Source organism: Vulpes vulpes, chromosome 1, assembly GCF_048418805.1.
Source record: "Vulpes vulpes isolate BD-2025 chromosome 1, VulVul3, whole genome shotgun sequence".
Classification (NCBI taxonomy): Eukaryota; Metazoa; Chordata; class Mammalia; order Carnivora; family Canidae; genus Vulpes; species Vulpes vulpes.
In genome coordinates, this window is record NC_132780.1 from 149,182,378 (window position 1) to 149,198,148 (window position 15,771).

The 15,771-nt window shown below is 42.6% G+C and overlaps 1 protein-coding gene across 3 annotated transcripts in view; it reads right to left on the minus strand.

The window, feature by feature from the left end:
• LOC112914067 (glutathione S-transferase A3) overlaps positions 1 to 15,771 on the minus strand; it is a 55,011-nt gene that overhangs the window by 38,604 nt on the left and 636 nt on the right. Inside the window, exons 2-5 of one of the 3 annotated variants that reach the window (XM_072733880.1) lie at positions 14,755 to 14,840; positions 14,219 to 14,265; positions 13,378 to 13,581; positions 11,339 to 11,535 (exon numbers count right to left, since the gene is read on the minus strand). The gene's annotated coding sequence lies outside the window, so the exon portion shown is untranslated. Of the gene's footprint in view, positions 1 to 7,870; positions 8,409 to 11,338; positions 11,536 to 13,377; positions 13,582 to 14,218; positions 14,266 to 14,754; positions 14,841 to 15,771 lie in introns of those variants that run through there. The other 2 variants (XM_025991059.2, XM_072733891.1) reach the window with 2 other exon arrangements.

Sequence of the window (15,771 nt, forward strand, 5' to 3'; positions counted from 1 at the left end):
AACATGAAATTTTGCCATTGCAACATGGATGGACCTAGAGAGTATAATATTAAGTGAAATAAGTCAGTCAGAGAAAGACAAATATACGATTTCACTCATATGTGGAATTTAAGAAACAAAATAAATGAGCGAAGGAAAAAAAAAGAGACAAACCAAGAAACAGACTTTTAACTGTAGAGAACTGATGGTTATCAGAGGGGAGGTGGGTGGGGAATGGCAGAAAAAGAGGGTGGAGATTAAAGAGTACACTTATCATGAAATAAAATAAAATATTAAAAAAAGAAAAAAACTAGAGATCATTTGAGATGATAAACAAAAAGACCCAGCTGTGGGAGGATCGTCAATAAAGCTAGGGTCAACATTCAGACACTGGAGCTGGGGCCTTTCAGGAACAGTCTGCTGCCAAACCCTCAACAAATACATCAAATCCAAGTTTTCCTTAAAATGTGGTTCTACGTGAGAGAATCCTAACTGTGGGAAATGAACAAGGGGTAGTGGAAGGAGAGGTGGGCGGGGGGATGGGTGACGGGTGATGGGCACTGAGGGGGGCACTTGACAGGATGAGCACTGGGTGATATGCTGTATGTTGGCAAATTGAGCTCCAATAAAAAATAAAATAAAATAAAATAAAATAAAATAAAATAAAATAAAATAAAATAAAATAAAATAAAATAAAATAAAATAAAATAAAATAAAATAAAATAAATAAAATAAAATAAAATAAAATAAAATAAAATGTGGTTTAGAAACTACTTCTAAAGCAGGTTTTTATTCAGCCATAAGAAAAGGAAGGAAATCTTCCATTTGAGACAACACGGGTGGACTTTGAGGGTATTATGTTAGGTGAAATAAGTCAAACAGAGAAAGACTAATACCGTCTGATCTCACTTATATGTGAAATCTTAGTTGTGGAGGGGGAAGGGAAACAAGTTCATAGATACAGAGAACAGATTGGTGGTTGCCAGAGGCAGGGGGTGGAGTGTGATTGAAATGGGTGAAGGAGGTCAAAAGCTACAAATTTCCAGTTATAAAATACATAAGTAGGGGGGAAATGATACACAGCATGGTGTCTGTACAGTTAATGAAACTGTATTGTAGGAATGCCTGGGTGGCTTTGTCGTTGAGCGTTTGCCTTCCGCTCAGGTTGTGATCCAGGGTCCTGGAATCAAGTCCCATATCAGGCTCCCCCTAGGGAGCTCCCCTGTATATGTCTCTGCCTCTCTCTCTCTGTGTCTCCCATTAATAAACAAATACAATCTTTAAATAAATAAATAAATCTGTATTGTATATTTGAAAGTTGCTAGGAGAGTAGATCTTAAAAATTCTCATTGCAAGAGAGATTTGTAGCTATTTGCAGCTATGTGTGATAATACATGTTAAGTAGACTTACTGTGGTCAACAGTTTTGTAATATATACAAATATGAAATCATTATGTTGTATACCTGAAATTAATGTAATATTAAATGTCAAGTACATCTCCCCCCCAAAATTTTTTAAGCAGGTCCTGTAATTCAGAGCTTATTTTGTCCCAGCAATCATGATATATTTGTAGAGTTTATTTCTCACCAAGGACTCAGTATAAAATAATGCCTAGATATGGCCAAGAAAATCTCATGAAAGCACAGATGAACTCTGAACCTTCAAAATAGATTTCAATAGATTTATTGAGCTTTAATTGGTATAAAATGGAGATCTACTGTCATCCCTAAATCCTCCTTAAGACATATTTGGACACAATTGATATTTTGCTTGAAGAATCTAAGGGATTGGTGGCTAAAAGGAAGTCATGGGCTTCCCACGTCTCCCTCAGTCCCACACCTAACGTCCACCAAGTTTGCTGATTTTCATCCCTGTTTTTGAATCTATCTCTTCCTCTGTCCTTACTTACCTCTGCCTTACTTTTGGCCCCACCATCATTTAGCTGGGGGTCGTCCCAAGAATCCCTAAAGATATTCCCTGCCCCCTGGTTCTGTTTTTCAGCTTGAAGTTACAGAAAACTCAAACCAAATGTGTTAGCAATAGAAAATATCACTGTTTCAACAAGAAATCTGGAAGCATCTCAAAAGATCATTAAAAAAAAGGTCATTAAAAAAAAAAAAGGTCATTAACTTGGCAACACAATAAGGTTATCAAGGACTCTGCAAGTATGTTGGCAGCTTCATGATAGTCATATCCTTGGCTGCACAATGACTGACTGCCACAGCTTGGCTCTTCAGCTGACTTCTCCTTTTGGGTCCTTTGTTAACGTTGCATAGCAGCACATAAACACATGACCATGACTGTCTACAGATTAATCAAAATTCATTGATGGAACTGAGAAGAGGCCAGTTTCCCTGAGCCCATGAGAAAGTGATGACAACAAAATTGCTGGATGCTAGTAGGATAGGCAACCAAATGTGCCTGCTCTCCTTCATCCTCCTCACCAGCCTCCTTCTACACAAAAGGCATCTCAACAATGCATATCTGACGCACGTGCACTCCACCCTCCAGTGGCTCCCCAGGATTTAAGTCCCCTACTCTACATTCTAGCAGCATGAATACAAACTTTGAAGTATTTTTACACACACCAACCAATCTGCTCTATGCTGGTCCTCTCCTTCCTTTATTCTCATGCTAATACTGAGCCTCCAAAACCCACCTGGAGGAGATAATCTCCCCTTTCACCTAAGATTTGGCTAAATAACCCTTATTAAAGGGTATTTATTAAAGGTATTAAAGGGTATCTGCTATCTGCTATATCTGCTCAGTACAGAAACCATCACAATGGTTGTTCAGGGCTGAGTTCCCTTCTGGTTAGTCCCTGGTCTTCCTAAAACCCACTGTTAAATATGTTTTACATCATCCTACTTTTCTAACACTCTTGCAGTCTATCTTAGCAGTTACCTCTTAATGTAATGATTCTTTGCCAAATATAAACTCATTGAGATAATGTGCATTACCTTATTCATCTATGTAGCCCCCATAACTTCTGAGATGTAGCATAAAGTAAGCTATCAATAACTTGAAACATTGTTATTGTTGAACCAGTTGCATACAAGCTGATTAAGGAGAGGAAGGAGTCAAAGATAATGGTGGTAAGTGGAATAATTCTGCTAGGAAGAATGTTGGGCAGGAGAGCCACTTGGGTGGGAACAAAGGTTTTGTGGGGTTAAAATATGACCATGTGGGGACTTAGGCAATGGCAAGACTGCCCCGGTAAGACGAAAGACTGGAGTCTGTCTCTGGGGCCAAGAGAAGTTACAACGATGGTACAGTCATCAGTGTAGAGGAGATAATGTAAAGCATCAGAAAAGACCTATTCATCTTCAGTTGAAAACCTGTACATATAGAACTAACAGGGCTGAAGGTTTTAGCTTAAATGTTACTACTTCCTGATCCCCTTCATCTGTGTTGCCAGCTCCTGGAAACTCTCATAGGAACCTGTCCTATTGCCATCATCATACTTCCCATATGCTATTATTATTATCATTATTATTATTATTATTATTATTAATGATTTGACTATCTTCCCTGTTAGTCTACAAGCACCATTCTGTTAGGGACCATGTCTACTTTGATCTCCATGGTTTCTCCAACCCAGAATCCAGCACAGCAGACAACATTTAAAAACTATTTCTTGGGGCACCTGGGTGGCTCAGTGATTGAGCATCTGCCTTTGGCTCAGGTCATGATCCTGGGGTCCTTACAACCCTCCTTTGATCTGGCCCCATTATCGTCCTCCTACAGATGTGGAATCTGGGGTTTAGGGAGTTTAAATAGTTAATGCAAGGGAACTGGAGCCTGCTATCTAGCACATCATTTTACCTCCCAGTTTTAGTAAAAAGAAGGCAAAAGATAGGTTCTCAATGGTCATCCATGGGCTTAGGTCTGTCCCAGTCCTTTATTTGACTTGCCCAATATTTTTAAAACATTGAGGCCAACACTGGAAATGGGGAGATTTCACATATACACCTGGATATCAAGCTTCTTTTGTAAATTTCAGAAAAACTAAGGAATTTATGCAGATTCAGACAGGTCAGCAGTTGAGCCAGAGCTGAGTAATAGCTGCTAGCCTGGTGAGGCCCTTAGGGGCCCCATCACTCACACACACACCCCTGAGTGTAAGCACCTGGCGCCCACGAGTCTACTTCACTCACTGGCCCACATGTACCCTGCAGCCATGCAATTGCTCTCTTCAGATTGTACACAGAGTCCTTACAGTTCTTTTATTATCATTCAATTTCCCTTGTCTTTTTCCTTAAAAGCAGAGTTAATCTTTTTTTGTTTTCTTTATGATAGTGACAGAGAGAGAGAGAGAGGCAGAGACACAGGCAGAGGGAGAAGCAGGCTCCATGCACCGGGAGCCCGATGTGGGATTCGATCCTGGGTCTCCAAGAATCAGGGCCAAAGGCAGGCGCCAAACCGCTGCGCCACCCAGGGATCCCTTTTGTTTGTTTTCTTAGTTGTTTTTTTAAGCCTCATTTTATTACCCTGCACTTTTTTTTTTTTTTTTTTTTAAGATTCTATCTATTTATTCACGAGAGACACGGAGAGAGAGGCAGAGACACAGAAGCAGGCTCCATGCAGGGAGCCCAACGAGGGACTCGATCCTGGGTCCCCAGGATCACACCCTGGGCGAAGGCGTCACTAAACCGCTGAGCCACCCAGGCTGCCCCACCCTACATTCTTATTTTCAAATGAATTAGAGTCCTCTAGAATGAAGACTGATTCCAAAGTCCCCTCTTGAAGACATCTACCTCAATACTCTGTAGTCACACCTCAGGTCTAACCAGCAGCAATGTCAGGTCTTACCTGTACCACCATGACAACAGTGGAGGAACAAAGCTCCTGCCTGAAGTAAACCAAACCCCCTTCCCCTGCAAGCCCACCACCCTGAGAAGTCCTTCAGAGCAGTGCTTGCTCTAGCTATGAAGTATAAAAGAATCACCTGGAGAGCTTGTAAAAGCACATATCCTGGGCCTCTTTGAGGAGAGATTCTGATTTAATTGGCTCAGGTGAGGCCCAGAATTTGTACTTTTACCCAGCAATTCCACCTCTGGGTATAAATTCAAAAGAATTGAAAGCTGGGTCTTGAAGACATATTTGTGCACCCATGTGCATAGCAGCGTTATTCACAAAAGCCAAAAGGTGTAAGCACCCAGTGTTCATCAAGAGATGAATGGACAAACAAAATATGGTATGTACACACAATAAAATATTGCTTAGTCTCAAAAAGGAAGAAAATTCTGACACATGCTACAACATAGTTGAACCCTAAGTGAAATAAGCCAGTCACAAATAGGTAGGTACTGTATGATTGCACATATGTGAGATACCTAGTGGAGTCAAGTTCATAGAGACAGTGGTTGCTAGGGGCCAGGAAGAGAGGAGGTGGAGAGTTGTTTAATGGGCATGGAGTTACAGTCGACAAAACTAAAAGACAACCTACAGAATGGGAGAAGATATTTACAAATGACGTATCAGATAAAGGGCTAGTTTCCAAGATCTATAAAGAACTTATTAAACTCAACAGCAAAGAAACAAACAATCCAATCATGAAATGGGCAAAAGACATGAGAGAAATCTCACAGAGGAAGACATGGACATGGCCAACAAGCACATGAGAAAATGCTCCGCATCACTTGCCATCAGGGAAATACAAATCAAAACCTCACACCAGTGAGAATGGGGAAAATTAACAAGGCAGGAAACCACAAACATTGGAGAGGATGCGGAGAAAAGGGAACCCTCTTACACTGTTGGTGGGAATGTGAACTGGTGCAGCCACTCTGGAAAACTGTGTGGAGGTTCCTCAAAGAGTTAAAAATAGACCTGCCTTACGACCCAGCAATTGCACTGCTGGGGATTTACCCCAAAGATACAGATGTAATGAAACGCCAGGACACCTGCACCCCGATGTTTCTAGCAGCAATGTCCACAATAGCCAAACTGTGGAAGGAGCCTCGGTGTCCATCGAAAGATGAATGGATAAAGAAGATGTGGTTTATGTATACAATGGAGTATTACTCAGCCATTAGAAACGACAAATACCCACCATTTGCTTCAACGTGGATGGAACTGGAGGGTATTATGTTGAGTGAAGTAAGTCAATCGGAGAAGGACAAACATATGTTCTCATTCATTTGGGGAATATAAATTATAGTGAAAGGGAATAGAAGAGAAGGGAGAAGAAATGGGTAGGAAATATCAGAAAGGGAGACAGAACGTAATGACTCCTAACTCTGGGAAACAAACTAGGGGTGGTGGAAGGGGAGGAGGGCCAGGGGTGGGGGTGAATGGGTGACGGGCACTGAGGGGGGCACTTGACAGGATGAGCACTGGGTGTTATTCTGTATGTTGGCAAATTGAACACCAATAAAAATAAATTTATTATTTAAAAAATGGGCATAGAGTTTCAGTTTTGCAAGATGAAGAGAGTTCTGGAGTTAAAAGGTGGGATGGTTGCACAACACTGTAAATATGCTTAATGCCTCTGAACTGGACTCTTAGAAATCAGTAAGATGGTAAATTTTCTCTTATGTATTTTACTAGGATTTTAATAATAATAATAATAATAAAGATATTTGCATTCTAAGAAGCGCCCTGATGCTAATGCTGCTGACCTATGAATCACACATTGAAGCAGCCTTACTTCAGAGGACTCCACCACCATATGTTGATAAAAACCAATGTTTTTATCATTGACATTGAAACCAAATTAGTTCTTAGGGATACCAGCTTCCCTCTTTATTGCTGGGTGACTTGGTGCTTATTCTCCATAAAGCAGATCTCTGTTAAGAGATTCTCCCTGGGTCTTTGTTTTCATGTCCCAAAGATGGAGAGTTTGGATGAGACCCTGGACCAGGTGACCCTGTTTCCTTCGGGATAAGTGAGTACATAATTTGAATATGAAAGTGCTTCCAGGAGAGAGCTCCAGCCAACAGATGGAAAGACTGTGCAGTGTACACAGTGTGGATTTAGGATACTCCAGACTTTTCCAGTCTATGGGAAGGAAACAAATTCTTTAGGAAAATTAGGTTTATTCAAGATGGTTCTGAAGGTTTGGGATCAATGTTTAGTATGCCTGGAATTTGAGAAGTGATCATTGGAATCTCTGATTTCAGTGTTTGGTAGTTTCCAGAAATGTAGGAGTCTGGTAATTCCAGTATAGTTAATGTACAGTGTTAGATTAGTTTCAGGTGTGTTATATAGTATTCAACACTTCCACACATCACTTGGTGCTCATTGGCAGATATAACTTTTAAGTCCCAGTTCCTCTTTCCTATTATTGTGAAATATTGTTTCCTTAATGGCAGTTAGACCCCCCCCATGCTGCCTGTACAGTATTAATGGCTAGGGCTGGAGCTTGTTGCTAATTTGATCCAATTAAGTAAAATCCAATTAAACTTTAGATGCAGGGATCCCTGGGTGGCGCAGCAGTTTGGCGCCTGCCTTTGGCCCAGGGTGCGATCCTGGAGACCCGGGATCGAATCCCACATCAGGCTCCCGGTGCATGGAGCCTGCTTCTCCCTCTGCCTGTGTCTCTGCCTCTCTCTCTCTCTCTCTCTCTCTCTATGTGACTATTATAAATAAATAAATACATTAAAAAAAAAATAAATAAACTTTAGATGCAATGGACTTCATAAAACTGGCACTTCTACAGCTATTATCAAATATACATATATGGCTTGTATAATAGACCTAGTAAAACTAATGATTACGTGGATTCATGAACTTCATGTTTGTTTTTCCGTATTTGGGGGAAAAATCATAGAAAAATTCAGCTTCGAAAGAAAGAAAGAAAGAAAGAAAGAAAGAAAGAAAAATTCAACTTCCCCTCTCAAAGCTACCACCAGGCAAAGACCGGTTAACTAGAACATGCTTTCTTACCTTTGCTGATCTCTGGTGGTGCCAGCGGGAGTGTTTAAAGAAGCCAACGAAAGTAGAAATGCAAGAGGGAAAAAAGTACATGTTTGTGGAATGCATGGAATTTATAATACCCCAAGCATGTTTCCCTTAGACATGCAATTTAAACTACCCAGATGAAAACTGGTCCATTGGTGATAGTTATATATGTTTCCTCTCAAAAAAAAGTTGCTATAGGTGCAGCAGAACAACCATATAATTACATTTGGCTTGGAAGCAACCTGAGTCAGGAATCTCATGCTAAATTTGCAACCCAGAAATTGCTCCAGTCAGAGGTAAACTCATGGCAGACCAGTAACAGATGCCACTAGAGAACAATACTGGTCTGCATCAAAGTGCTATTCACATCCAGTTCTCTGGAGTTGATACTAGAGAACGGTAGAGACCCAAGGATAACTGGACCATGCCTGCCAGGGATCGGGTTACCAAGAGATAACTAAAGTCAGCCAAGGACATTGGATAAGCAGATGTGTTCTGTCCCTGGTGCTCTCTATATGACACTGAGTTTTATAGGCAAAGAGACAGGCTCAGAAAGACAAAACTTGCTGAGTCAAGGGGCTGGCTTGATGCCAAATCTTTTTTTTTTTTTAATTTTTCTTTATTTATGATAGGCACACAGTGAGAGAGAGAGAGAGGCAGAGACACAGGCAGAGGGAGAAGCAGGCTCCCGTGCACCGAGAGCCCGACGTGGGATTCGATCCCGGGTCTCCAGGATCGCGCCCTGGGCCAAAGGCAGGCGCCAAACCGCTGCGCCACCCAGGGATCCCCCAAATCTTTTTTTTTTAAGATGTTATTTATTTATTCATGAGAGACACACACAGAGAGAGACAGAGGCAGAGACATAGGCAGAGGGAGAAGCAGGCTCCATGCAGGAAGCCCGATGTGGGACTCGATCCTGGGACCCCGGGATCACACCCTGAGCCAAAGGCCAACGCTCAACCACTGAGCCACCCAGGCATCCCTTGATAAGCCAAATCTATGCTATTTTCACCACCTGCCTCTAACCCACACTGGGAGAAAGGAAGCACACCATGATCTAAGGCTTGAAAACATGAACCAAAGGCACAACCACTGGAAGCAAGTGAGGGTCTGAAGCCTAAAGCAGGCAGAGGTGGAGGTGGGAGGTGGTCAGGGAAGCCCAGGACTTTGACTCCTGAGTAGGAGTGCCAGATAAAATGCAGGACATATGCAACATTTGGGACCTACTTGCACCAAAAACTATTTATTGCTTCTCTGAAAGGCAAATAAATATAACTGGACATTTTGGATTTTTATTTGCTAAATTAGAAACACTATTTTTTTAAAGATATTGTTCATTTGTCTCATTTATTCATGAGACACACAGAGAGAGGCAGAGACATAGGCAGAGGGAGAAGTAGGGTCCCCGCTGAGCAGGGAGCCTGATATGCGACATGATTCCAGGATCCCGGTGAGGAGAACAGGGCTAGCAGAGGACAAAGTGCAGCTGATATTCCACAAACAACCACGCCCCGCCCCCAGGGTTCCTCATGAAGTTTCTGATTGTCTTAATGTGAATGACTTGCTGGAGGGAAAAACAATCTTTAACTTGAGAACGGCAAGGCCTCCAGTATAGGGTAGGTCTTCCTTAGCATATGAAAATCTTTTTGAAATCTCCCTTTTCCTTACCTCCCCTAATTCCCAGTTATATAATCAGCCACTCCTCACAGGCCCCCGGGGTAGCAGCTCTTCCTGCCCCCGGATCATGTCCCTGTGCTTTAATAAAACCACCATTTTGCACCAAAAATGTCTGAAGAAGTCTTTCTTGGTCATGGGCTCTGAACTTCATCCAAATTCCAACTTCATCACCGGGATCACACCCCAAACCAAAGGCATAGGCTCAACCATTGAGCCACCCAGTAGCCCCAACAACCCTACTTCTGGTTTGTTTGAATTGGAGGCAGGACCTTGAAGTTGTTCTTTTTTTTTTTTTAAAGATTTTATTTATTTATTTATGAGAGACAGAGAGAAAAACAGAGAGAGAGGCAGAGACACAGGCGGAGTGAGAAGCAGGCTCCATGCAGAGAGCCCGATGTGGGACTCAATCCCAGGACTCCAAGATCACGACCTGGGCCGAAGGCAGGCGCTAAACCGCTGTGCAACCCAGGGATCCCTGAAGTTGTTCTTTCTAAGTAAATGTTTGATTGCTCTTATAAGGGACAACAAGTAGAGGATGAAAAGGCAATAGAACATTCTCACATCTGAGAAGGATAGCATTCTACGTGGGGAGCCAAGACTGTGTGTGTTTGGAAAGACAAGTAATAATACAAGACCAGGTCAGAAACCTCAGTGGGCACACAGATCACCTGGGATCTGGTTACAACGCAGATTCTCATTCAGTAGGTCTGGGGAGGGCTTCTAACACTCTGCATTTCTGACATGCTTTCAGGTCCTGTCCATACTGCTGGTCTGGGGCCACACTTTAAGTAGTATATGTAAACCACATAAGCTGAAAGGGTCGTTCAGACACTGGTACTCTTCACAGATGGAGCTTTCCCCACTGGGATGGGGGACAGAGGCACTGGGGGCCAGCCTCTGAGGTCCTGCGGGAATCTGTGCTTCAGATACGAGAGTCTTGGGCACGTCTGTTATTGTCTGCTGCTGTTATAATCCATCTATGGGTCTTAATTGTTTACTTTTAGCAAAAGACATACAAGAACTATTGACCCAGGGTGTCTGTCTCTCTTTTCTTTCAGTGGAAAGATTTCTGTATTTCTACAGTGGTTGGGCTGGCCATGGGGCCTCAGAACATTTATTTTCCTGCAGACATTTGCGCTCAAGGATGAGGAGGATCTTATCTCATCTTTCTCCAGATCAAAGGAACCCCTTCCCCACAATCTCACTTTTCAAAGTCTGGTTGTTTTTGAATTACAGGGAACAGGACTGAATTGTGGGGCCAGAACCAGAGAGGCCGATAAGAAGCCAGCTGCACTGGGCCTGAGCCAGCATCTGGGAGCAGAGAGGCTTCCCTGCCCATGATCAACAATGCAGATGCCACAGAATGAAACTGTTCTGGATTTCAAGGCCTAGCACCTCATAATTGACAAACTTGAAGGCAGATACTGGCTTCAGGGTCATCAGCAAAAATCTCTACTTCTCCTCTCTAGGTTTGGAAAGAAAGAGAAAAACTACTATGTATCTAGGGTCTGCTCTGTGCCAGGCATTGTGCCTAAATCTGTCACTGGATTCACACACACACACACACACACACACACACACACACACGTTGAAGTAACAGGCAGAAAAGCAGCTGGTTTTTAATTTTTCTTGAATTCATTTCATTTGTGAGAATAAATTTCTATCTCTAGAGTATGGATTTATACACTTCAAATCTTTTTGCTTTTGTTGATGCGGATGCCCTGATTAAACACAAAATTTGATTTTGGAAATTGTTCAGATAGGGTATAATCTTACCCAAGAAAAAGGCTTTGCAATTCCATTCCCTAGAAGAGACTGGGGCTGCCCCGCCCATTCAGTGGACGTGTCTCTGGAGGTATCACCCGATTCAGTTGACTCCGGCATCTCTTCCAATCCCATGACTCCTTTGTCTGCTTGTTTTACACTTGACTGGATGCTTTATCACTACATGAAGCAGTTCTCTTTGATGCCTTCTGGGAATAATAAATGCAACTGAATTATAGTTTTTAATTCAGCCACAAAGCCGAGAAGGGAGAAACAATCGTGTTAACTTGATTATTGAATTCTTTTACAATTGTCAAGGGACAATAGAGGCTTCCAGACTATTGGGAAATATTTGGCTACTTCAAGGTGTACATTCCAGTCCTGTAAAGAGGTGATCCAGCTTAAAGCAGAACTTGAGAGTTCTCCACACCCTCCACTCCCCTGTACTGGTGTCCTTGGTATGCACGGTCTAATAATAATGCAGGTCCTTCCCACTCTGCCCCTCCCCTGCTAGTGAGATTGACAACAGGTATTGCTGGCAGGACAGAGGAAACTCTCTTTCAACCACTTAACTTATTCCATTAACTACTTTGAGACCTACCTCATAAGGATGACTTGTGAAGGATAAGTCATAGGTAAAACCTGCCTAGCACAAAGCTAGACACAAGGAAGGCACTCAAAGACAATAGCCATTGTGATTTTTGCATCATTATAAATAGAAGAGGCTAGGGAGAGAGAATTTAAAGGCACCAAGGAGAGGTGCTGGGGTGGCTCAGTCAGTTGAGCACCGCCTTCAGCTCAGGTCATGATGATCCTGGGGTTCTGGAATGGAGTTCCAAGTCAGGCTCCTTGCTCAGTGGGAAGCCTGCTTCTCCCTCTCTCTTCCCCTCTCCTCACTCATGCTCACTCACTCACTCTCTCTCAAATAAATAAATAACATTTTTTCAAAAAGTAATAAATTAGAGCACTGAGGAATGATAAGAAAGTAGGGAAGAGAGAGGTTAAGTCAATAGCCTCTTAGACTGGTTCCTATCTCACATGGTTAGAAGCCAACCTCAGTCTCGCAGGCAGGTCTTAGAGGATGCCAGCAGGGAGAATGGGGCCACATAGACTTACCAACCAGGATGCCCATAGTTATCCACCACCACTACCAGGAAAGCAAAAGAGAATTGCCTCTCTGGCTCCTTCTGGGGCCACTGGCCTGGCACACCTGGCCTGTTAGAACAGTCTTACCTGAAGGCTGGGTTGAGCAAGGATGTCCCTGGACATACCCACAGGACTGAAATCTTTAACACTACCAGAGGCCATCCTGGGAAACAAGATGGAATAATCTCTCCCCGACCAGTGTCTGGATCTGTTTAAAGCCTTGTATTTTACAATTACTTGCTCTTGACTCTGGAAAAGGAAGGCATCTTGGGCCTGGCATGAGTAGCCCTGGCTTTTCACCCTCATCCTGGTCCTGTCTCTGGGAACCTTCGTCCTCAGGGTTCTCAGGGCCTCAATTTCCTCTGTATAATCTCAAATGATCATATGGCTCTTGGAATGTTGTCAAAAGGATTAAATCATATAGTGGATGTAGAACACCAGGAAGAGAGCCTGGTCCAAAGAAAATTCCTAATAAAGATTACTTTTCACTCATGACATTTGTCTGAAGAAATCTGTATGTCGGGGATCCCTGGGTGGCCCAGCGGTTTAGCGCCACCTTCAGCCAAGGGCCTGGTCCTGGAGACCCGGGATGGAGTCCCACGTTGGGCTCCCTGCATGGGGCCTGCTTCTCCCTCTGCCTGTGTCTCTGCCTCTCTCTCTCTCTCTGTGTCTCTCATTAATAAATAAATAAAATCTTTAAAAAAAGAAAAGAAATCTGTATGTCATGTAGTTTCAGCAGGAAACTGATCCTTATAGGTATCCATATTATATCCATATTATAGATATCCATATCTATGTCCTGATACCTGAAATTCCTCTGAGAAGGGACAAAGGTTTTTATAATTAAATATGAGGCTGAATGTACAAATTGTGCAGAGAGAGGTTTCATAAATCTGAGAACTTACTGTGGAGGGGAAGAGTGCTGTGATCAGAGAAGCCAGAGAGAACAGGATCCCAGCTGGCTTCTCAGATAAAGATGGCAGCGGTAGGGTCGTCAGCCCAGGGCCTGTGTGTCAGCTCCGCAGGTCCTAAGACACAGTTGTATGAAGTGCCTCCACAGGTAACATAACAGGAGAAAACTTCCTTTCGTGAAAAATACACGAGACAGCCTGAAAAAGAAGGAAATGCTGCCACACACTATAACATGGGTGGCCTTTGAAACCAAACGCAAAAGAACAAATATTGTATGATTCCACTTATATGAGGTACCTACGGTGACAAATTCACAGAGACATAAAATATAACAGTGTTTACCAGGGGCTGGGGGAGGGGGAATAGGAAACTATTATTTAATGGGTACACAGTTTCAGTTTGCGATGATGAAAAATTTCTACAGATGGAGAATGGTGAGGGTCACACAACAATGTGAACACACCTAGGGCAGCTGAATTGTACATTTAAAATGGTTACAATGGTAAATTTTATGTTATGCATATTTTACCACAATAAAACAAAAAGGGGAGGAGCACCTGGGTGGCACAGTTGGTTAAGCACTGGATTCTTGCTTTTGGCTCAGGTCATGATGTCAGGGTCGTGAGATCCAGCCCCACGTTAGACTCCATGCTCAGCGCAGAGTCTGCTTTGAGATTCTCTCTCCCTGCCTCTCCCTCCCTCATGCTCACGCGCACACTCACTCTCTCTCAAATAAATAAATTAATCTTAAAAACACACACACACACACACACACAAAAGAGACATATATACAAACCAGAGATACCTAGTTACTTTCAAGAAGAAAATAACTACCTGGATTATCAGAATGTTTCTGATAGCTGGCCAACACACCCACAACCCTGGGGGTCAAAAACAAAAAAAGTCTGTTAGCAAAGCCATAATTAACATGGAGGGGTAATATTCAGAGCTGACTCAACTCATGAAGCTATGAATTCAGTCTACCATCAGCACTCCCTTTGGCAATTTCCCAGCCAGTTTTTCACAAACTAGTAGAGAGAAGAAATGATAGTATTTGTTAGCTCCAGAGGTAAACCACCCCTCTAGCTGCCCCAAGGGCTGAGCTAATTAACTCCTGGTTTCTACAACCCATCCAGGACACACAGCTATGTCAGGAGGCCCGGAATATTCACGTTCAAGTACTAGAACGGTCTGCAAATTCCTTTCCTTTGCATGCTGCCTTATAAAACTGCTATATGAATTCTAGCTCATTTTTGCATTAAATCCTATTTCCTTGAGGTTATACCTCAACATCCTTAACTGACTTAGGAGTTTCTGAGATTTCCTCACAGGATCTTGACATTCTCTATGCCTAGCAGAGTCTGTAATACCTTATTTCATTCACTGTTGAGAGAAGGAGCTACTGGCTCAGGTAGGACAGCTTCTCACCTACAAGAGCAAGTCTTGCTGGACCTTCCTGCAGGAAGAGAAAGTCACGGGAAGATCACCCAGGAGTATTACCTTGGCATTGTGGGTTTATGCCAGTTTTATCTTGGAGAAGTGAATGGGCTGTGATAGCACATCAGAGATGGCCTGGGATTGGGGTGGGAGCAGCCTTTGACTGGGACAAAGAAGTTTTTGTGGAATGGGAACATATTCTAAAACTACAGTAAGGTGATACTTGCACAACTATGCACACTTACTTAAACTCATTGAACATTTTATGTATGTTATCCTCAGTAGTGTTTTCTATCAAAAATAAGAATGTGGAGTGCCAGGGTGGCTCAGTTGTTTAAGTGGCCAACTCTGGATTTCCACTCAGGTAGTGATCTCAGGCTTTGCACTCAGCCAGGAGTTTGCTTGTCTCTCTCCCTCTTCCCCCCACTTCCCCAGCTTGCTTTCTCTTGCTCTCTCTCTCTCAAATAAATAAATTAATTAAATATTTTTTTTAAAAAGAAATGTGACATTAGTAAGAACAAAAACAAAAAACACTGAGCTGTAAACATTAGATTTAGCCCCTTTACTGTTCACTCAGTTAAAAAGTTTTATCTTAAAAAAAAAAAAGCATCAAATTCCAATAGTGTTATAATCTGAAAAAAAAAAGAAGTCCTATACTTGCAAAGTTTGGGGGAGGATCCAATGGCACTGGATGAAAAGTGTCATGGGGAAAAAAACAAAAACCAGAAAGCACAATATGCTGACTCAACATGGTAATGGCTGTGGAGGGCAAGGCCTGGAAACACCAAATCCAAATCTGCTATTTCTTAAGCAACCAGGAAGACTATCTCCTGGCTATCTTCAGTCTCACAAGCTGAACACCAGGCTACTACTGCCAAATCTATTGAAAAGACCATGGATCCTGACTGCTGTGTCTGGGTTCAGGTCAGCCACTTACTAGCTTGTGATCT